This window comes from Cnephaeus nilssonii, assembly GCF_951640355.1.
Source record: "Cnephaeus nilssonii genome assembly, chromosome: 8".
Lineage (NCBI taxonomy): Eukaryota > Metazoa > Chordata > Mammalia > Chiroptera > Vespertilionidae > Cnephaeus > Cnephaeus nilssonii.
The window spans coordinates 27,240,982-27,263,897 of NC_137079.1; the positions used below are offsets into that span (position 1 = coordinate 27,240,982).

At 42.6% G+C, this 22,916-nt stretch overlaps 1 protein-coding gene and 1 pseudogene across 5 annotated transcripts in view; one reads left to right on the forward strand and one right to left on the reverse strand.

Annotated features, from left to right (window-relative positions):
* Window positions 1-22,916, forward strand: part of CSGALNACT1 (chondroitin sulfate N-acetylgalactosaminyltransferase 1) — a 290,722-nt gene that overhangs the window by 69,675 nt on the left and 198,131 nt on the right. The window lies entirely within an intron of this gene.
* Window positions 7,666-22,916, reverse strand: part of LOC307104502 (small ribosomal subunit protein uS14-like) — a 43,932-nt pseudogene continuing 28,681 nt past the window's right edge. Inside the window, exon 2 of the transcript in view lies at window positions 7,666-7,845. The product of the transcript in view is annotated as a small ribosomal subunit protein uS14-like (transcript). The remainder of the gene's footprint in view (window positions 7,846-22,916) is intronic.

The following is a 22,916-nucleotide window of genomic DNA, read 5'->3' on the forward strand; positions in this document are numbered from 1 at the left end:
TTTTTTTTTTTTTTTTGTCTATTTTTTCTCACCGATGTATCCAAAAAGCTTAGAAAAGTGTCTGGCACATGGTAGATCCTAATTAATATTGCAGTTGTTGAATAAATGTTGAAGGAAATGTGGTTGGATTATAATATAGGTGGTTGGTAAATTTTTTCTTTTTCCTTTTCTGAATTTTAAGTATTTTTTTAAATAGTAAACACAGATTGCCTCTATAATTAGAGGGGAAAAATCTTTAAAAATATATTGTTCCATATGAATTCCTCTAATAGACCTGGCTCGTTTACCTGGGGAAATGGCTGAAGGGACGATTGCAGGGGCCAGAACCAAAGATTTCCGTTGTGTGCAGAGGACGCTGTCGAGCTGATCTGGGGCCTGGGTTCTGCTCTGCACGTGGCTGTCCGCTGGGCTTTGTGCCATTTCTCCTGTTGCGCCCCAGGCTCGTGGCCGCCTGCATGTCTTGCTCCTGCATCCTCCTTCCTATTTTTCCACTATTTCCAATTTTGTGTTTTCTGCCAGCTTGAGTCATGCTTTGTTTCTATGGCCTTCTGTGACCCCTCTGGCCACATTGTCCTTGGGATTCCCACGGCACTTGCAGAGTGTGCCACGTACACCGGGCTCCAGGAAGCCCTGCCTGGCATTGTTAGCTCCCGGCTCTCACAGTTGGCCCTCGGGGGAGCCACGTTTGCAATGGACATTAACCGAAGGGGCTAAAGCTACCTTTGCTGGGAGCCAAGTGGAATCTATTTTAAGACAGGAACCATAGAAATTCTTGAAGCACATATGCTCCACTTGCCTCACGTGTTATCTTTTCTCTGCAAGTCAATGACAAGCTGCTTGAGAATAAGATTTCTATTTTCCACTTTTCTTGTCTTCAGCAGCACATAAACAGTCTGGTCTCCAAGTTGATGTCATATACTTGTTGGTTGGTCCTTGGCTTCCCATATAGGAGATAAATGTTTCTGACCCTCCAAGAGATGGCGTAGAATAACATAGGGGCAGGGATTCGAGCGCCTTAGAAGGCATTATATATGTATGCACATAAATATTTAATGACTTTTTGTTATTAATAATTTAAAAAGCTAATAAACTGAAGTGGAATATTCAGGATATAACTTGGCTACAGTAACCTTCTGCTGTTAAAATTGTACAATTTTTATTCAGGGAATACAGATTGAATTTTTGGAAGCAATTAGACAACAGATTATTCGATTAGGTAAATGATGATTGCGATTCTGCTACTTACAAGGTACTGCAGTAGGCACTGAAGGGAGGTCAGGGAGAGATTACATGTGATCTGGGGCAGGTGGACGTGCATGCGGTGGGGCACACTGTGATGAGCCCAGAATGATGAATTTTGTCAGGTGGGAGGTTGTAGACTTGGGGAAATAAAGGACTCCAGGTGAAGGTAACAAAATCAAAGGGGAAGGGGGAGAATTTTTGGAAGAGTAGCCAGTTATTCCTGGGCAGGACCGTGGGGAACATGGAGGTGAGGGGCGTGGGAGAGGAAGGCAGCCGGTGGACTTGGGCAGCGTGGTAACCTTCATGCTGCAGTGGGAAGCTCTGTTAGCAGCTCCAAGCCTTTGGCTATTTTACACTGGGCATGGGTTTTGAGAGAAAAGGCTTACCGTTTTTATGTGGTTTGATAAACAGAAGAGCGACCGTATGGTTTTGATATCTGTGATATGTACGGCAGTGCCTTTCATCTCATCCTAAAATTAATTAAGCGAGGACACATAAAATCAAAGAGAAAATTGTTTGCTTCCAGAAACAGGTTTTTGGTTTTTTTTTTTTTCTTCTTTTCCTCTCTGTGGTTGCATAGCTACTGGATTGGATTAGAGCTTACATTGGCAAATTGATTCAAAGTACTGTTGGGGAAATGAAGGTAAATTTCACATACTTAAATTATTTCCTCACAGCCATATATTGAAATTATTGAAATACTTTTGAATAGAATCCATGTGTCTGGGCTCTAAGAAGCCTGCTAAGAAACCTTGTGATTTCAGAATGTTATCAATATGATTGATGCCATGTACATGCAGCGAGTGCTCTGATACAGTGCTGGTTCTGTCTTCTGCTTTGTGCAGAATCTGTTCCAGTCAATAGTTATCTAGAGCACATTTAAAAAAACGTGTTTTGGGGAGGACTCCAAACCATGATTACTGGAAATTCATAAATTATTTTTCAGAGAATTTCAAAAGGTCTCACAAGTATGTATTCCAAATCCTATATGATTTATATCATTTTCTTATTTAAAATAGATCAGCAGTTTAGAAGTATATAACTAAAAATCTTTAGGCTTAAGTTTACTCACAAAGTAATTGATCAGTGACTTAATTTTTTTGTATGACTAAAAAATTCAACTTGTTTCTTGTTTAGTTTTTAAATTCTGAATTATATTCAAAGAAAGCCAGTTGACTCAGAAGTGGAATGTTCGTCTATTTTTGTAAAATTTTGTGTGTATATGTATGTATATGTGTATGTGTGGTGTGTGTATATATGGGTTTATATGGTGTGTATGAGTATATTTGTATATGAATGTATGAATATGTGTACATGTATATGTGTGTATGTATATGTATCTCTGTGTATAAAAGTGTATGTGTGTTTGTAAATGTATGTGTGAATGTGTGTATATGTAAATGTGTATGTGTGTATATATGTAAATGTGTATGTGTGTATATGTGTATATAAGTATGTATTTATGAATGTGTGAATGTATATGTGTATATGGTGTGTGTGTACTAGTATGTGTGTATTGTGTGCGAGTATATGTGTGTATGTATGTATGAATGTGTGCATGTATGTGTGTATATATGTATGAATGTTTGTGTGTGTGTACTAGTATGTGTGAGTATGTGTGTAAGTGTGTGTGTGTGAGGTGAGTGTATATGTGTATGCATGTGTGAATGTGTGTGTGTGTGTGTGAGAGAGAGAGAGATAGAGAGAGAGAGAGAGAGCGAGCTGGGACTCTGTTAGTGGAGAAACAAGCTGAGGAGCATCTGTTCCTACACCGTGTCCCTGAGTGGCTGCCAGGATGAGGTGGGATTACAGGAAGGGAGGAAGGGACAGTCATGATTACTTTACGTAAGTTAAGAAGAAATGGTGAGAGGATGTGCGATTTTAGCTTTCCATTTTGCATTTTTGAAAGAAAAGTAGAAAACATACTTATCAAAACTATTTTTCATAGTGTAGATTATTACTATGTTTTTCATTTTGGAGCCAGTTTTTCGCTCCCCCTGGGAAGTTAAAAGCCACAGTATATGCTGCTCAGGTTTTCACTTTCATAATTCATTTCCAGCTTCTCTTAATATCTGAGGTTTTACAGTTTTGTTCAACTTTACTATCCTCATTTTCAGAGGAGTTATAACCTGTCTTTAATTATATTTCCTTTTAAAATATTAAAGTTCAAGAAAATTCCAAGATCACTCATGGCGTTTAATACTTTTTTCATATGCTTTGTCAAATTTTTGAATTCTTACCAATATTTACTACTTTTATAATGAAAATATGTGGATGGTATAATCTTACACTCCGCTCTCTGTGGTGTAATTTATAGTGATTTATGGCCTATGGTTTTCACATTCTCCCTCACAAAGCAGCAAATGACCTTCTTGGCGTTTTTGAAAGTGCCCCTCATTTGAGGGAGAGACGTTAGGTTTTGAATTGCAAATACCTTTCCTCACTGTCATTTTGTGGTCGTGTTTGGTTTATGATCTTGACCTGTCCATACTCTGGTTGTGCTTTGTTCAAAGGGAGTGCCATGGTACGGACCCATCTCTTTCATTGTTATATGGGGTAACAAATCACTTCACACGTTAAGTGCCCAGGCAGAGTAGAAATTATGTCTTTTAAGAAAAAAATAGAAATTATGTCTTTTGAGGAGAAGATGTTAATAAATGACGTGAAGTAGAATAGAAAGAAGTAAGAGATGGGGTTTTCTTCATAGGGTCTGGGGCAAGCTACTGGGTTTCTCTGGGCCTCCGTTCACTCCGCTGTAAAGTGAGGGCGGCGGATTGGATGCTTTTCATTTCCCTACGTCACTGGCACTTTGTGGTCTGACTGCAGAAGTCCAGGAACGTGGGCTTTGGCGCTACGGGAAGAACACTGGTAGAATATCCTGTTCCTTTTTCTCTAGCACGTGGACCGAGGCTCCGTGAGCTTTAGCAGAGCCTACGATACCGTCCTTTTACTTAACATTTCACACACTGAAAGGGAAGGGTCTTGAAAGTTACCTGGACTTAATCTAGATAGGCAATTGGGAAGGACTTCAAAAGGATGAAAATGACCTAAACCTGAACTGCCAAGTGAAGGCTGTCATGAAGAAAATGTAAAAAACGAGGAAAGTCTGACTGGAAAGATGAAAGATGAAGCTAAGTCTGGGACATGATCAATACTGGTTAGAGGAATGGGGGGCCCTTGACCCCATCCAGGGAGATGAGACCAAGAGGTTACTCTTGCTTGGAAGCTGAAATAATTTTAAGTGAGTAGAGGATATACTCTTTTATCAAGAGGATCATACATTTTTAGTTATTCATTATCCCAAATGGAACTACCCCCGACCCTTGCATAATGTGTGAAGTATGGGGGAAGTTCATATCCTTTGGGAGGTGAACAGGGGGGAGGACCACGCTGTCCGATGCTACCAGTCCACCTTGGTTCTGATGGCAGAACCAAATCCTGTGCTGGGTGGACCGTGGCTCCGCTCCGTGGTTGCGTCAGCGATGATGGTGGTGAGGTCCATGGCATCCCAGGCTGGGTGTCGGGAGGAGGTGTGGTGAGTCATCGCCGTGCAGGGAGGTTTCAGCACAGGCTGTGAATGAGAGCATTCATTCCACCAGAAGTCCACTCACAGCCAGAGGAACTCCGAGACAGTTGCCTTTTCTAGATCCTTCCTTCGAGTTCTGGCTCCTAGGTCTTATCTTAGGAGGCCAGCTGACTATTTTGAAACGCGTTTAAACACGATGTCCACAGCCTGAAAGAGCCATGGTCCTTAACACAGTTCAGCAGTGAATACTTGTACAAACAAATTTGTATTTTATATTCAGAAATGCCAAATGTATCAATTAGGGTAGTTTGGAGCTGGGTGGAAAGGCCATTTCTTTACCCAGCCATCCGATGAAACCAGTAATGATTTCATTCTTCTCCTAGATGTCCAGCTTTGAACAACGTTTTCAGCACAAATGTGAGCCTGAGGAACATTTGGGAAGAATATCTCAATACTGAGAGGCACTGAGGGCAAACCTGCTGTATTTCCAAGGGCCTATGCTGAGCCATTGCCTGGGCACCCCCGAGGGGAGGGGAGAGTGTCCTGGGTGTGGGCATGCTCTCTCCGGCTGGGAGTCCCTTTGCTGGTAATTGGAAGTCTTGGCTGTGATGAGAGTGTCATTTTGGTTTTGTATAGAAAGTGACATTTGTCTATTGTTTTGAAATTGCCAGAGTCTCATCAAAGCCAGATCTGAAAGCAATTTCAGGGTCATACCAAACCCCAAGGAGAGAGAACTGTAGCACTAGGGAGGTGGGTGGGAGTGGGGGTGGGGGTGGGGGTGGGGGTGGGGTGGAGAGGAGGGCTGGATTATCTCCTCCGCTCTTCTCAGCTCTCATTCCTAAGATTCCTTCTTGATGAGTTGAAACGTTTTGCACAACAGAAATGTAGTATTACATTTCCCACAGGTTGTCAGGTGATGCATTTATCTCCTTAAGTATCATATAGTGTAGACTTCCCCTTTGTCCCCCTCCCCCATGCCCAAATGGTGATCATTCTTTATTCCTCCCTCCCTCCCTCCCTCCCTCCCTCCCTCCCTCCCTCCCTCCCTCTCTCCTTCCCTTCCCTTCCCTTCCCTTCCCTTCCCTTCCTTCCTTCCTTCCTTCCTTCCTTCCTTCCTTCCTTCCTTCCTTCCTTCCTTCCTTCCTTCCTTCCTTCCTTCCTTCCTTCCTTCCTTCCTTCTCCAAGGTTGGAGTTGGTGAAGCTTAAGGAACTGCTGCCATCTCTGGCCATGCCTGCCTGGCATGTCAATAAGGCCTTCTTTGCAGCCTCTACGATTGTCTGTTCCCAGCTCACGAAAGCAAGAATACTGTGCTGTTTGGAAGGAAGGCCATTATAGGGACCCCATCCCAGGCGGAGAGGCAAATGGGGATGTTAGGTCATTGGTTGTTTTAAATTTGTGATTCGCTCTGGGTATATTTAGTTGTAGCAAGTGCTTTTCAACACCTTGTGCTTTCAGATTTTTTGAGGGGGTGGGAGAGAGGTTTAAAAGCAAAATAATCATCCAAAGAAAACATAGGGTTTTCATACTATTTTAGCCTTAAGCCACGGTAAGAGATAAAAAAAACTACCATTAAGTGCAGACCTGATCTTAAGTCATGGATGATGGAAAAATATCCTCATCAGGACCGTGGTTATCTTTAAATATGTTGATGCTGTGCCAGGGAAGTGGTTTCCTGACTGTTTGGGGGATTTGTGGCATTGTAGATCATGATTGATGAGAAACAGAATAGATATGTGGGCAGAGAACATTGTACAGTAGTTCCGGCTTATCTGCGGGAGATAAGACCCCCAGTGGATGTACGGAACCCTGCATAGGCTTTGTTTTTTCCTGCACATACCTACCTTTTCACTTGAAGGAGGCACTTGACTGCTTCTCTTTGGCATGTCTGAATTGCCAGTATCACTGCTCCTGCACTTTGGGGCTATCGCGAAGTAAAATAAGCAGGACTTGAACGCCAGCACTGTGATAACACAACAGTGGATCTGATCCCCTCGGCCGCTACCGAGTGACCCATGGGTGGGGAGCATACACAGTGTGGACCTGATGGACAAAGGGATGATGATGTCCCGGGACGGAGTGAGAATGGATCACGCTACTCAGAAAGGCATGCAATTGAAAAGTTATGAATTGTCCATTTCTGGAATTTCTCACTTAACATTTTCAGACTGCAGCTGACTATGGGTACCCGAACCTGTAGGCAGTAAAACCTTAGCTAACGGGAACTATCGTCCAGGTCTGTGGAACACTAGCTGTGTTTTCATGTTCCCTTCGTTGTTACAGATGTGCCTGGCGCTGTAGGCAGGTAATGCCCAGGCTTCGACCTTTCTGCTTGTCCCCGGGGTGTGGAGCTGGAGGCAGAGGCGTCCTCTGTCGGGAGTGGCTGAGGGCGCCGAGCGGCTGGCTGCACAGGCAGCCTCCTGAGTGGGGGGAGATGGCAGCGCGGCTAATGCCGCAGCAGATGGTCCTGCCGGCTCCCCATCACTCACAGTGGGGGGTAGTGACGGACCCAGTGAAGCTTTCCCCAGTGTTGGCCACTGTTACCAGCGGAGTGAAGCCCAGCAAATGTCTCTTTCTGATATGCTTCCTGCACATAGGCATGCTTGGGGCCAGCTGCTGTGTTTCGCTTCAGGACGGAAAGGTTTCCGATTGGGAAAGAGGAAGTGATAGAATAATAGGAGGCTTTTCCACGGAGAGGAAATACTGTTTCCTAGCAAACACACAGAAGTTAACTATTTAGATTGCATACAATTATTGGGCGGTAGAAACCTTTTTAACCAAAACATCACCTTAACATTTTTCTCCCCTGAATTTAAAATGTTTTATTTTATGTACGAAGAGCTAGCAATGTTTCTGCGATAAGGTAGATGTCTTGAATGACCCATTCATGGAAGCTCACTTAGTCCAACTTAATGAAGCCTGTGTCCTTTGCGTACTGATGGAAACACTTGGCCGCACATATTGAGACCATATTTCCGGGCCAGACCAAGCCGGTTTGAGCAGGTGCGGCAAGAACGAGAACCTTGGCCGAATTTTCTCCCATGTCTCCAGTGGAGCTGCTGGTGGCCCGTCTCGCTTGCTTGGGTGCAATGAGGCAAAAGATTGAGTAAACAAGTCCATATTCCATTTTAACTTTGATTTTTTAAAAGTCAGCCCAGCCAGCATGGCTCAGTGGTTAAGTGTCGACCTATGAACCGGGGTTCAGTTCCCCGTCAGGGCACATGCCCGGATTGTGGGCTCGATCCCCAGTGTGGGGCTTGTAGGAGGCAGCGGATCGATGATTCTCTCTCATCATTGATGTTTCTATCTCTCCTCCCTTCCTCTCGAAATCAATAAAAATATATTTTGAAAACATCAGAGTGTTGGGAACATAAATTTAGGTTGTACTTGCTTTAGTTACCGAATTGCAATAAAGAGCAGGAGAAAATGCGGAGAGGGACAACTTTAAATGATAGGTGGGAAAGGAGTTGCTGCCAGAGGGAGAACTTAAAAACCATCTAATCTCTTTATCAGAGAAAAGTGAAAATTAGGAAGGGAAATAGTGGATATGGAATATGGGCTTGCTTACGAAATCTTGAAATACTGGGATGCAAGGGCGCTCTTCGGTCAAAGAAAGTTTAAGAGGAGACACTGTTCCCATAAGAAATAGACCACTGAGGAGCTGGAGAGGCAGGGCACCTCCATGACCTTACGTGCTGCTGGTGGCTCCATGAGGACGTCTATTAGGAGGAGAGTTGGAACAGAACTTCAAGGCCCCTGCAGAGGGATGACCACATCCTCCCACAATAACAGAACATTCTGGGCGTCGGTCGCATTTATTTTCATAGGGGACGTAACCCAAAGGAACATGAAATAGATCAGGAATAAAGGTCCTTATGTCTCTTCCAATCCAGACTACATGTTGCCTGTGTTACTTTTAAAAAAAAAAATCTATAGAGCCATAGTAGTTAGATTATTAAATGAATTACTGCCTAGAAAGCTCTTACTAGTAGAACAGAATCTAGCATATGACCAGCGTTCAGTAAGTGTGAGCCATTGTTGTTGTTGCCACAATTGGCTGCCATCTCTTCAGGCAAGAGGAAAGGTGGGCACCTTGTGGTTAGCAGGAAGCACAGCTCTGTCGCCTGTGCAGGTGCCTTGCTGGAGGGTTATGTGCTTTGATGGTCCGGGTCTGGGCTGACAACGTTGTAGCGAAAGATGAGGCAAAATTGGCCATCTGCTAGCCTTCAGCCAACACCCCAGGCAGCGGTGAACAGGGTGTATGTTCTGTCCTCTCACGTTACAGGACATTGGAAAAGTCTCAAAGAATGAGCCATGCTGCCAGATCCCTCACACAGGCGCTGTTGGTTTGGCACATTCCTTAGATTCTACAGAGTTCTTTCACTTAAAATTTTTTTACCTTCATTTTATAAACAACTGTACTCGGTATTGCCGCGTGACCCTGAAAGAGGACCTGGCAGCATTCCACGGGGGCAGCGAGCTGGGTGATGATCGTCTGAGGTGCTTTCTGCTCCGTGACTCATCTTCACATGCTCTGTCTGAGCGGAGCCTTTGCCCGGTTTCCAGGAATGAGGCCTGAGGCTCCCAGCACCCTGCAGCTCTGGGGTGGGAGGATCGGAAGGCCCTATCCTGATAGGATGAGGTCACTCTGGAGGTTTCAGGGATGCACATTCTACTTAAGAATGTGGTGTTCGGCTCTGTGTAAGAGGGAGTGTGTTCTGAGCGAAGGAGACATCGGCTCCTGGTGCAGGCGTTCTCATCTTTGATGCTCTCGCCTTTGATGTAGGGGGTTGCATGGGGGTGGCTCTGAGAACACTCCTTCTGCCAGCGGAGCTGTTGGGGAGGAAGGGGGTGGCCGTCTTTGTTATCCGGTGTGTCTTGTGCGATGGCACGCCGGTTAACTCAGAACCCCAGACTTCTTGATGTAATGGGGCAGGAGGTTCTGGTTGGAGGTACAGTTGCCTCCAAGCCAGCTGGCAGCAGGGAAGCACTGGTATTTCCCACTATTTTGCAAGATTGTAATCTTCTGGAGGATGTGGCACCATCGTGTGATAGAAAGATTACGGGGTTGAATCTGGCTTCTGCCACTCATCAGCAGTGATAGAAGGTGTAATTATCCCCAATTTACAGATGAGGAAATGGAGGCTTAGGGAGATTAAGTAATTTGCCTGAGGTTGCATAGTTAGTTAAAAGAGCCGGGATGATCACTCAGGCCTGTCTGGCTCCTGGACTGCACTCTCAAATCTGCTGCATTCTCTCATCTCCCTCTTTTTCTCTTTCTTTCTTGTTTTAAAATTGTGGAACAGACATTTTTATCCTCTTCGGTCCCATGGCTAGCATAGTATGGTAGGCCCTTTATAGTCACATGTATGAAATCGTAATGAAGAAGGTGAACTTCAGAGCCCAACAGATAGACCTGGTTTAAATCAGGGCCTGGCCACATCCTAGCTGTGAGACTGGGCAAGTCACTTCACTTCTCTGGGCCTCAGTTTCCTCATCTATAGGCCAAGGACAATGATAGTACCTATCTTGTAGTTATTAGAATATTAAATGGATTACTGCCTAGAAAGCACTTAGAACAGAGTTTAGCATATGATCAGCATTCAGTAAGTGTGAGCCATTATTGTTGTTGCCATAATTGGCTGCCATCTCTTCAGGCAAGAGGAAAGGTGGGCACCTTGTGGTTAGCAGGAAGCACAGCTCTGTCGCCTGTGCAGGTGCCTTGCTGGAGGGTTATGTGCTTTGATGGTCCAGGTCCGGGCTGACAAAGTTGTAGTGAAAGATGAGGCAAAATTGGATGATCTGCTAGCCTTCAGCCAACAAGCTAGGCAGCAGTGGACAGGGTGTGTTCTGTACTCTTAGTATGAAAAAAAGAAAATAAGAATTTAAGCTGGTATCTAATTTTGATGAAAAACACTTTTATGGTAATTAATGAGATCTGGGCAGATTCAGTTTGAATACTTTTAGAGCCAGTACAGGAGGCACATTCTGAGGGATGCCTGTGACTAATTGTCTACTCCTGAGAAACGTTTTGTTTTGTGGGAAACACACGATTACTTGCAGAAAGCTTTGTGGAAGTGTTTGAATTGGTGATAAAAATTAATGTTTTGGGTTGATGCAGAGAGTATGGAGAGCATCTAGGACTAGGGGAAGAGCCCTAGTGAAGGATCGTGATATAGTTGAGGCAAAGAAAACGTTGCTTAGAGGTGAGGGTGATAGATGGGAAATGATGGAAGACATAGGCAAATTGGGACCGGATGATAGTATTCTGTTTTTCGGTACAAATTTAACATGGTGAGCAAAGAAATACCATTGCACATCCTTCTTCTGGGAGAAACCTTGATACCCTTGCCCAGAATATATATTACCAGGAAGGAGAATTGGACATTGAAATGCCAAAGCTATCCTGCAGAAAATGTTCATGGTAAGCAGAGGTAAAAAAAATAACCTTTGTACTATCAGTGAAATTTGAACAAGTGATTCCATTACTTAGATTAATAGAAAACCCATTTATGAAGCTAGTTACTCACAACTTCCCATCAAATGTAACTAGCTATCAGATACTGACTTTTGTGTATCACACCCCAAGGATCTATTTAATACACAGTTTTGTAGATGAGAAGGTAAATACTATGTATTACTTTTTAGCTCCCCCAATTACCTTAAAGGAGTTGAAGCCAGCTAAAATACCATGGCTGATAAAACTCTGGCGGAGCATAGAACTTGCTTGGGTTTTGGAATTCCTCATGACTTTTCTTGGTGGTTACTATCTTGAAACATACCTTAATAAAGTATGGTTGGCTGAATAATAATTAGCCATAATTTTTCTATCATTGTTTTGCCTGAGTGAGCTCTCAAGGTTGAAACCAAAGAAGTTATATACTTACTAGAGGCCCGATGCACGAAATTCATGCAAGAGTAGGCCTTCCTTCCCCCGCTGCCAGCACCAGCTTCGCTCTGGCATCGGACCCAGGCTTCCCTCTTCCTCCGGCCACCAGCAGGCACCCAGGATCCACCAGCAGGCACCCGGGACCCGGGCTTCCCTCACAGCCCCAGCCTCATCTGGAAGGTCGGCTGGAAGGACATCCAGTCTAATTAGCATATTATGCTTTTATTATTATAGATATTCATAGCCCATGGACACAGCTAATAGGGTAGTGAAGACCTGGTGCAGGGGTAGGGACAGGGAGGAGGGAAGAAAAGGGGAGGAAATGGGAGATATTGGAATACTATCAACAATAAAAATATATTTTAAAAAAAGAAGAAAAGAAAAGTGCCTTAAAGACAGCTTGTACCTGAAGACTACAAAGCTGATGCCTGAGACTTCTCCGCCTCAGGCGTCTGACTGATGATGTCTGGACACTCAGCACTATGGGGCTCAGCCAGTGTGCCTTATTGGACCCTCCACTGACCTCCCCCGTGGAGAAGTTCAGGTTCTTAAAATTGGCTTTAAAGGCCCATGTAATCTGCCCCCTTGGTACTCCTCTGCCCTCATCCCCTAGCTCTCCTCATTTACTCTGCCTCCATCATGCAGTCCTTTCCCAAACATCCCAAGCATGTGCTCACCTCCAGACATTTGTACTTTCTCTAAAGTACTCTTTCCATGATGTATTTGTTTTTCCCTTGTTATTTTTTCTTAAATTTTTATTTATTGGAGAGAGAGAGAGAGAGAGAGAGAGAGAGAGAGAGAGAGAGAGAGAGAGAAACATCAATTTGTTGTTTCACTTATTTATGCATTGATCGCTTCTTGTATGTGCCCTGATCAGAAATTGACCCCACAACCTTCGTGTATTGGGGTGATGCTCTACCCAACGAGCTAACCAGGCCAGGGCTGCCCTTGTTATTAAGATGTTTCCCTAGCCTGTATTAACACTAGATGGACCTTTATTTTTCTCTCATCACAAGAAAAGTATTATTTCACTATTTTTTGAGAAATCAGTCCCTGTTGCTCCTTTGAAGGTAATCTGTCTTTTCATTCTGGCTGCTTTTAAGATCCCTTTGTCTTTGGTGTTCTGTATTAGGTGTGGAGGTCTTCTAATGAATCTGTTCTGGATTTATTGGATCTTCTGTGTCTCTGGATGGGTGTTTTTATCAGTTCTAAAAAACACCCAGCTATTATTTCTTCATATATTGCCTCTGATACATTATCCTTCTTTTCTCATGGAAATCTGACTGGATCTGATAGACACCTCCAACATTCTCATGTCTTTAACTCTCACTAAATATGCCATTTTATGTCTTTCTCTGCTTTATTCTCAGTAATTTAAGTCAGCTTTATCTTAAGGTTCACAAAATGTCTCTTCTTCTGTGTCTGGTCTGCTAAGAAACATATCCTTTGTGTTTTAAATGTCACTGATCTTACATGCTTTTATTGCTAGAAGTTTTATTCACTTATTTTAAAAATCGGCTTATTTTAATAGTTTCTTGTTTCATACTCAATTATCAATTGCTACTTTTATTACTTTAAACATAATTGTTTTATATTTTGTGTTTGATAATTCCAAATATCTGAAATGTTTGCTGATTTTTTTTTGCGGGGGGGGGGGGGAGGGGGGGTGTTTCAGCTCATTCTTGCTCCTGTATATTTGTGACTTTTAAGTGTAAGTTCAGTTTTTTGTATATTTATCTGTGGGGCTTCTTGGAGGTCTAGATATTGAAGGTGGGTTCCTCTAGAAATTTATGTTTGTTGCTGTCAGATTTATTGAGTTTCTACCAAACTGGGACCACCTTAAAACAAATTTTTGGCTTGAGGTTTTCCAGGCCACCCAGGCACTATGAATTTGGACTGGAGGTCCTATGTGAGGGCTAGTTTTCGATGACAGATTTTTTAGGGGAGTTTTTTTTTTCTTCTTCTTCACATATTTATAGGGTTTGAGACAGTCAAATTTTCTTGCTGTCCTTGGGAGGCAGCCAAAATAATTGTTGATATCGTGACATAAATTAGAAAAAGCCACTGGTTCATAGGTCAGCGTTCAACCACTGAGCCAAACCAGCCAGGGCAAGTTGCCCTCAATTCTGCTTGAAATGTACCACCACCCCATTCTGCCCAAGTCCTGCAGAATCTTCAGTGCCTTACTCAAATCTTCCATTCCCTGAAAAAAATTTCTAATTTCCCCTCTCTCACCCGAATGGCATCTTCTCTTCTGAATAACCATAGTAGCACGGGTGCATTTATCATAAACTTACTAATTTTCGTCGCTTACTCTTTTTCAATCTTATCTCCATTACCAGACTGAGAGCTGCATGTTTTATTCGTATTTCTAAGTTCCAGAGTACTCAGTGGAAGGCCCTAAGCAGATAGTTAGAATATTTTTATTCAATAATTAAAGGAAAGAATTTAATTCAATAACAGGATGCAAACCTGCTAAACAAAGGATTACAAAAGGCTAGCAATTTGGATGGCGCATAAAGATTCTTGAAATCTCACATGCATAGTTCAGAAAGGCTGTCAAAGTGGGCGCAAGTCTTCTCTGGGGAATGGCGTCCATGTGATAAAGAGCTTAGACTTTTTTCTTTTTTTTTTTTTTGCAGTGTCTCAATGTTTGAAGTTTAGAGTGGTTTGGAAAAACTTCTGTCTGCTCATAATAGAGCAGAGGTCTGTCACAGAGGAAAATCTATGTTCTCTTTCAGGAAAATGATTTTTGCCAGTCATTGTTTTTTATTTTTCGTTCGTTTTTTTTTTTTTCCAAAGAGAGATTAGGCCATACTGTTCTACAAAAATTACTGCCCTAAAATTTATTAGATTATTACCCAATTTGTTAAGTGAGTGAAGGCATGTCTCAATTTCTCTTCCTTTTCAATTATTTTCCATCATGAGGTGATTTTTGAACTTTTAAGAAATTATATTTTAGTGGAAATGGAAAATGCTTTCTTTTAAATCTCGACTTTGCTTTATCTCAGCGATTTTCAATGGGCGTGCTGCATGAATTTTTAAAACATGCCATTCCTGACTATTTAGTCAGGGGCACTGACTTCTTTTCTCTTAGACTGTCAAATTTAAAAAAAATGACAACAGCTAACACAACAATGTGAATGACTAAAAATTATGCCCCTTTTTTTTGGTTTTGTTAGATTGCTATAAAGTATATTATACTTTCAGGTATGCTGCAGAATTTTAGTAATTAGTTTATGTGTGCCATGCGATGAAAAAGGTTGAAAATCATTACTTTATCTGATACTTCTGGAAAATTTACTTTGTACTGGGCACTTTTTATAAATGACCTGATCTAAATCTTTAAGGATCCCACAAGATTTTCATTTTAAAGACGGGGAAACTGAGGCAAAAAGCACTTGTTCTGATGATGCAATCCTAGGGGATGGGGCTGTTATGATTTGGGTCCAGGTTCCCCTGACGACAAGTTCTTGCTCCTCCGGTATGTCACACAGTCACAGAGTTAGCTTCACAGTATGATTCGGTCAGGTTTCAAATGTTAAACATTAAACGTGTTTAAAGCTCATTATGATATTAACAGGGTGTGACCTGGTAGGAAAGTGATTATTTCTAATTCTTGTTTATTTCGTATTTGGAGAAACAGCTGGAAAATATTATGTCCCATGGCTATGACTGCCTTGATGACTAATGTTTGCACCCTCGTGTGGAGTTCCCAAGCACTCTAAAAAGTAGTCAGTAGGTGTGTTTTCGGTGACCGTGGAACAAGGCACTTTTGTGCACCGGGCACGCCGAGAGGGGTGCAGGGCTCTGACTGGGCCCTGCTTTTGGTGGACACCACCTAGGCTGGCTTCCTCACAAGGAGGATGAGTCCCATTACAGAGGACGGGGGGAGGGGCATGTGGAGGTGTGCTGGGCAGTCTAAACCTACAGCCACCGTGCACTTTAGCATAACTAAGCAGATGTGTGGGTGAGGAGCTGGGTGTGGGGGCCCGAGGCTCAGGAGAAATGTCCGGCTGAAGATGCGGGCTGAGTACTAAAGGCATGTAGATAGCTGCATTTAAAGCCAGGGCGTTGGACTGGGGGTAGGGTCCTGAGGCATACAGCAGGCCATCCAAAGGGGCCTCCGGGTGGTAGTGATAGCACGTGCCTGAGAAGCGGGAGTGGGGACCTCTGCAGTCAGAGAGGCAGGGTTGCCATCTGTCAGAGCATCAACAGGGTCAACACGCCCAGAGCTAAGCCCGTAGTCACACGGAGAAGTCTTCATTGGAGTCATTTGGCAACATGTGAGAACTATGAGAAATTAAAACCGACAGCAGATGACCGTCAGATGACCGTGGGTTGAAGAAGCAGAGAAACAGAGAAGCAGAAATGTTCTGAGTTGGGTAACTAGGTGGCTGTTGGCTCCACTGAGGGGCCAGGGAAGCTGGGAGGGTGGAGCAGGTCTGAAGAGGAGGGGTGAGATCCAATTTTCATCAGTTCAGAATTCACTTCTAAGGCTTTAATCAAAATAAATTTATGACTCTCAAACCTATATTCCATAAATTATTACATAGAGAGGAATTCAAAGCAGAGACCGGGTGAATGGAAATACTTGAAGGAGGAGGAGGAGTAGCATGTGAAGAAGGCCAGAGGCCGCCAGCAGTAGAAGCTGGTGTGGCCTCTTAAGCCAGGAGGTGGGGGGCAGTTTAAAGGAAGGGGTGACTGTCAGTAGTTTCCATTGCTAGAAAGGGATCAAGTGAGTTAACGACTGAGAAGTGCCCACTGATTTTGGGAAAGTCTCTTACAGAAAAAGTAGTGGGGTCAAAATCCCATTAATACAGGGATTTTAAGTGGATATTGCTGAGAAGTGGGGAAAGCCGGTACAGTTTGCTGTTTCCTGAGGTTGACTGTGAATGGAGTGGCAGATATAAAGGGACACAGCCAAAGAAACGGGGGTTATTATTTTGGGGAGCGGAATAGATTTGTGCTGTTTGTATACTGATGGAGAGAGAGGCAATAGAGAGAGGGAGGTTGAAGATTCTAGACAGGAGAAATTTAAGGAGTGAGGCCCCAGAGAAGGAAGGTGGATGAGTGGAGACGCTTCAACCCGTGAATTAGGAGGAATGGAGGTAACGATGACAGGGAGTGACAGGGAGCAAATGCGTCTAGATGTCCATAGATGTTATAGTCAATGGATATTTGAATCGATGTCAGTGTCACTCACCAGTTATATCAACTTCCCCTCCTGATCTTGATCCAGAAGTATTTAATATTAGGAAAGTTATTATCTTCCCCATTTTACAACCCAGGGCATTAGAAAATCCAGCCTACCTGCTGCCCGTTCTGTAAAATAAAGTTTTATTGAAACATGGCCATGTTCCTATTCACTCATTTACATATCGCCTATGGCTGTTTTTGCATGCAAAGGCTAAAATGAATTCACTGCCTGGCTTTTCAGAAAAGTTTGCTGACCTCTGTACAGTTGACAAAATCGAGGCCCAGAGAGAATGTTGACTTTGAGGACTGGTCCCTCCTGTCCACTCTGAGACCACTTTTTCTTCTGAGTTACCCGGTGTTCTCCGGATGCTACATACTCGTAGAATTATCTGGTAACTCCTGAGTCAGGAACTTTCCAGTTACCATTGTAAATTAGGTCAAACTGAAACCGCTCATGGCCTCACCTTAGAAACACTGCTGTGTCTCGGTTCTTCATAGAGATCTATGCCAGACAGGGGCGTGCCTCGTGGCTCTGCCTGGGCCCCGTTCTGACTGTGACCTGGGGTTGCTGCTCTCTTCTGCTTCCCTTGAGTTGCTTTTCTTCACCTTGTCTAAGAAGCCGACTCACTTCCTCTCTCAAATCATTCCCCAAACCCACCCCGTATGTATTCCTTACCCCAGTGGTTTTGTTTCTTTGCTGTGGATTTCTTCAGCAATTAAGTGCATTGTTTGCACCCCCCCCCCCCCCCCCACACACACACACACTTTCTAGTATCACCTGTCTCCTGTGAGAGACCCTCCTGTGATGTGGGCATCTGTTCTGCTTCCCTATCTAACCTGCTCGGGGACAGGGACCATATTGCTCTTGTCATGAGCACCTGAGAGTTATTGGTGCTCATATGATGAATTGTCATTAAGCTGAAAACATGTAAGTGCTTGGAAATAGCCCACTTATGTAAACAAGGGTGTGCTAATTACTAGCCCTTCTCAAACACTCTTGGAACCAGATCCCCTCCTGATTCTTTTGAAATCCACTTTGAATTGCTGACCAAATTTGAAAGCAGCACATTTACAGGTACATCTTCCCTCTTTATGGCACACTGCTCCGTTTTCAAGAGAAATTACAAATCTATTCAAATCTATTTCTTGGCTGAATTTTCAGAAGTTTCAGAAGGGGCTAAGATTTTAATAGCTGCAATTTCGTTCTAAAACTTAATTTATCAAATTATAGTTGTTTTACACATATTGTCTAGCACCTTGCTACTCAAAATGCAGTGTGCCTACCGCAGTACAGGCATTGTTTGGGAGCTCATTAGCAATGTGGAGTTTTGGATTCAACCCCAGACTCTCTGAACCAGAATCTGCATATCACCAGGCCTCTCTGATATGTACCCACATTCAGGGTTGAGGAGCACTGCTCTAAGTATTGACCTTGTATTTCAGATAAACACACAAAACACAGGGTCCTACCTCACAGACATTTTATACCTTTTATATGTTATGATGGTGTGATTTTATATTTTATGATGAATGTTTTCTCTGTCAGAAAAAAAAAATGGCTGGGTTTCTCTCTTATTGTTAGAGCTAGGTCATAATTAAGAGATAGATCAAGTATGCCTTTGTTCTTTTCTGCTACCTGGAATGCATTTAATTTGTCTCTTTATCTAGAAATAACAAAGTCTAAAAACTTCTGTCTTTGATGTGAGTCTGGGATAATCTGTAGTAAGTGAACAACCTCAGACCTCCCCTGTAGCAATAGACTTCATGCTATTTTTTGTTATGTGTATTTTATTATTCCTTTTTATTACCTTAGAAATTGTTTGTATGCATAATTGTGAATTCTGTACTGGGTGAAGTTTTATTTCCCATTTTTTAAAAATCTTTAAAAACAAGTAAATATATGAATAAAACTATATTTATTCAAAAATATCTATTTTATTCATAACAATAATTCATATTGCCCTTGCCAATTAATCCAAGCAGGTAGAGTAAAAAATTACTACACATGTTTGTTTATTTTTGGAAAGGTCACACACATGTACAGAGTTCAGAAGATTCAGTGAAAAATTAACCTCCTTCCCCTCCCCAACCTCTAGCCAGGCAGTTCCCTTCTTGGGGACAACTCATCATACCAGTTTTTTAAAAAACATATATACTTTTTGATTTCAGAGAGGAAGGGAGAGGGAGAGAGAGAGATGGAAATATCAATGATGAAAGAGAATCATTGATTGGCTGCCTCCTGCACCACCCTCTCCCCCTCCCCGACTGGGGATTGAGCCCGCAACCCAGGCTTATGCCCTTCTGGTTCACAGGTCGATGCTCAACCACTGAGCCACCGCGGCTGGACCCTTACCAGTTTTTTATGAACACTTTCAGAGATAACATATGAACTAGAAAGTTCAAATAGTTATGGCTAAGGGGTGAGCTCTGGGGCCAGACAGAGTTTGAACCTTGGCCACTGACTTCGTGACTTTAACCTCACTGGGCCTCAGCTTTCTCATCTGTAAGATGTGTATATTAATAGTATATCTCTCAAGAAAAAAATAGTGTATTTCAGAGTTGCTGAGAAGAACTAATGAGATAATTCATATAAAACACTAAGAGCAATTCTTGGCGTGCAGAATACCTTCAACAAATATTAACTGCTAATATTATATGTGAGCATTTCTTTGTCTTTATCATTTCTATACACAAACAGTAGCATATTCTATATACTTCCACACCTTGCTTAAAAAAAAAAAGAAACAAAAAACAACCACCATAACAATGTGAGATTTCCATGTGGCTATTGGTTCAGTTTATTATGTACAGAACTGCCTTATTCTTTTTGGTGACTCCACATTACTCTGTTTTATGGATATAATTCATTTATCCAGTTCCCAGTTGGTGGGTATTTAGGTTTTTCCATTCTTGTGATACTATAAGAAGCTTTGGTGAAATGGCATGTGTACATGTGATAGTGTGTCTGCAGGATAAATTTATAGAAATGGAATCTAGAAATGGTCAAAGTATAGGTTTTAGTCTTGCTAGGTTGCCCTCCCATAAGTAATACATTCCTGCCAACCAAGTATTCTCATACTTGTTTTCACAGTCAGATTTTAACTTTAATTTTTAAAAATACAGTTTTATTCATGAATATGTTAAAAATCCATACATATTTGGAAATTTGATTAAGATTGCTTGATGCTTTGCAGCAGGCTCGTGGGTAGGAGTAGGAAGAGAATACTTTGTTCTTACAGAGTAGAATAGTGAGTTGTTTACAAAGAGGAACTGTATAATATGCAACAAGCTGTCATTATATTCACTTCTAAAGTATTTTGGAGATACTGAAACAAAACAAAGTTTGGAAAACCCCCGAAAAACATGTATTTCATGTTTTAGTTTGCATCGGTGCCTGGCCTCTCGAAGGCTCCGTGAAGTGTCTTGGCTGAGCAGCGCTGTCTATTGCATTTGTTTTCTGAGATGGGTCCAACATAGACTCTTTCTTTTACTCAAACGTCTCATTATACAAATTCTTGCTGCAAACCGAGCTGACCATACAGCTTTTATTTAGGATGTAGGCAAGACAGTTTCTCCTAAAGACTTTTAAATATTAATATACTTCCTGAAGTAAATAGGACCGGATTCTAGTATCCTATAACATGTGACCTTCACTTAGTAATTTCGAGCAATCCAAAATATTTGCAGTCCTCTTCTTCCCTGTTTTACATTTGGCAAACAATTCAGCCATTGAATTTTACAGAGTGCATAATCTGCCCTCCTGAAACACAACTCTAGTCTGTGGTGAGAATTATGATTAGCGCTGAGATACACATTTTTAATTCATTTAGCAGACGATCACTAGGTTCTTTTTGAATATTCAGAGGAGCTGGGGAGATGAAAGAGATGCAAACATAACTTTACATTCCAAGAGGCATGGAAAAGCACATGGCCATTTTCAGTCACTGGCATCAATCAGAAAATACTTGTTTCTTATCAAGTGCGTTGAACATGCACCCGGTCAAGGTGAGACACGGCATGCGGCCACTCAGTTGGCCTCTCCCAACCTGGTAAGAATGCCCTTGTTGCTGTGGGACTCCTGGAAATGACCTTCAGGTTGGCCTGTAATGCCCAAGGTTGGCTGCTGTGCATCTGTGAGGCCCACTGTGGGGGATGCCATGGGGGCCACAGAAGGTTGGCTCTTATTTAAGGGACTAGTAGACAGGTTCCCGGATGCTGTGTGGTGGGCTGAATCACGGAGCCATGTAGTTCTAACCTTGTTGCTAGGACAAAGGAGATAAGGTACGTATTCTCTGAGGAGCTGAGCATCAGACACCACACTATTTATCAACGTGGCTGTCATTCTTTCCTCTTAGCAACTTGACAAGGTCTTGACATTGAGGAAGTGTGCCTTTTCCCTCCTCTTTAAAACATAGCTCCACACAATAGATGCTCTTCAGCTTCACAATAGGTACCGTTTATGTGGCTCTTACGATATGCTAGGTCTTCCTGTCAATTATTTGTTAAATGAAATGAAAAAGACGAGAAGTTCAGGCTTAGAGAGTTTAACTAACATGTGCAAACTAGTAAGGGGACAGAACTGAGATTCGCAACCAGGTCTTTCTCACACTGGATGGTGCTTCGTTATCCATTATGCTCTTCTGCCAGCTAAAAAGAAAAGTGCCTGTAACTGTGTAAGGAGCTGTCACATTTGTCTGACATAATTGTTTTTATTTTCTAAATAAGGGCTCATTATTACATTATTTAACTAGCCATAATGTAATTACAGTCCATTTTAATGTTGCTAATGATTTTCAGTATCTCCTCAAATTATATTACTTCTCTGAAAACTGAGGCCTTAATCCCTTGACAAGTTGTTAGAATTGCCCTTTAACTTTTCAATTATCAGCCATCCCGCCTGGGATCTTTCATCAGCTTCTGGTGATGGCTGGAGCTTTGCAAGTCTTCCCCCCCCCCGCCCCCCCCCCAAGGTCATTGTCTAATTCTCTTAGGGTCCTGATTGCACTCCAGGCAGCATTCTTATTTTACCCGTACTTACTGTGTATTTCTAGTATTTTTCTCTTGGCTTTCTACTGAGTTACATTGATTTTTGTCTTCATTAATTCCTCCCATCACTGCCAATTTTCTTCATCCTTTGTTCAACATCTTTTTGAAAGTGTTATTCAATAGGCTTATTCTAGAGTTGTTGGTTTCTCATTCCTAATTTATTTCTTGTTATTTTTCTTGTAATTGTAAGGCTTATTGTATTTCCGCTAATTTTCATCTTCCCTCCCTCACCTTCTGTAGTTATTTTGTTCCTTCTCAGGGGATTATTTTGTTGTTTTTTCCATCTCCTTGCCCTCAGTTCTGTCCCAGGCTGTAAGGAATCTGGGTTGAGGTACAGTGGAACAGAGCCCGGGCCAGCTGCCTGGGGAACCCACGGAGACTGACAGAGCCTGGGTTTATATAGTTACTCAGGGTGACTGCCGATTTATTCTCTTCCTACCTGTCTCAGCCCCCCTGCCCGCCCCAAGCAAGGCTTTTCCCCAGTGATGCTGTGGCCCTTGGTTTCATAAAAGAGTAATGGGCCCCGTTCATTGTTCGACATACTAGGCTTTTAACCAGGCATCTCAGTTACTGTCTCAGCCCTTACACCCACCCTGCAAGGTTAATTATGATTTATGTTTGATGGCCGGCGAGGAAACTGGTGCTCTGAGAGGTTAAGAGTCTGGCTAAAGAGCACACAGTTTGTATGTGGGTGCGGTGGGGATTTCAACCCCTGTGAGTGTGGCTGCACCATCTACAGTTTCTACCCCAGCATATCCTCTCCGCCAAAACGAACTTGACACTTGAGCATTTGGATTAGATCCTTCGTGTCCTCATTAGAGGGTGTCTTAGGTACTGTTGCATCATGCTCCCCGGTGTTACTCATTTCTCCCTATTTGATTCATTAATAATCCCAGGACATTGTTTCCTTTGTTCATTGTATTCGAACCAAGTAACTGGTGAGTCTTGTTCCCAGCTTCCTGTCACAGTGAGAGCAGGCCTGCTTTAAGGTGTTACTCTGATCTAATATAAAATCA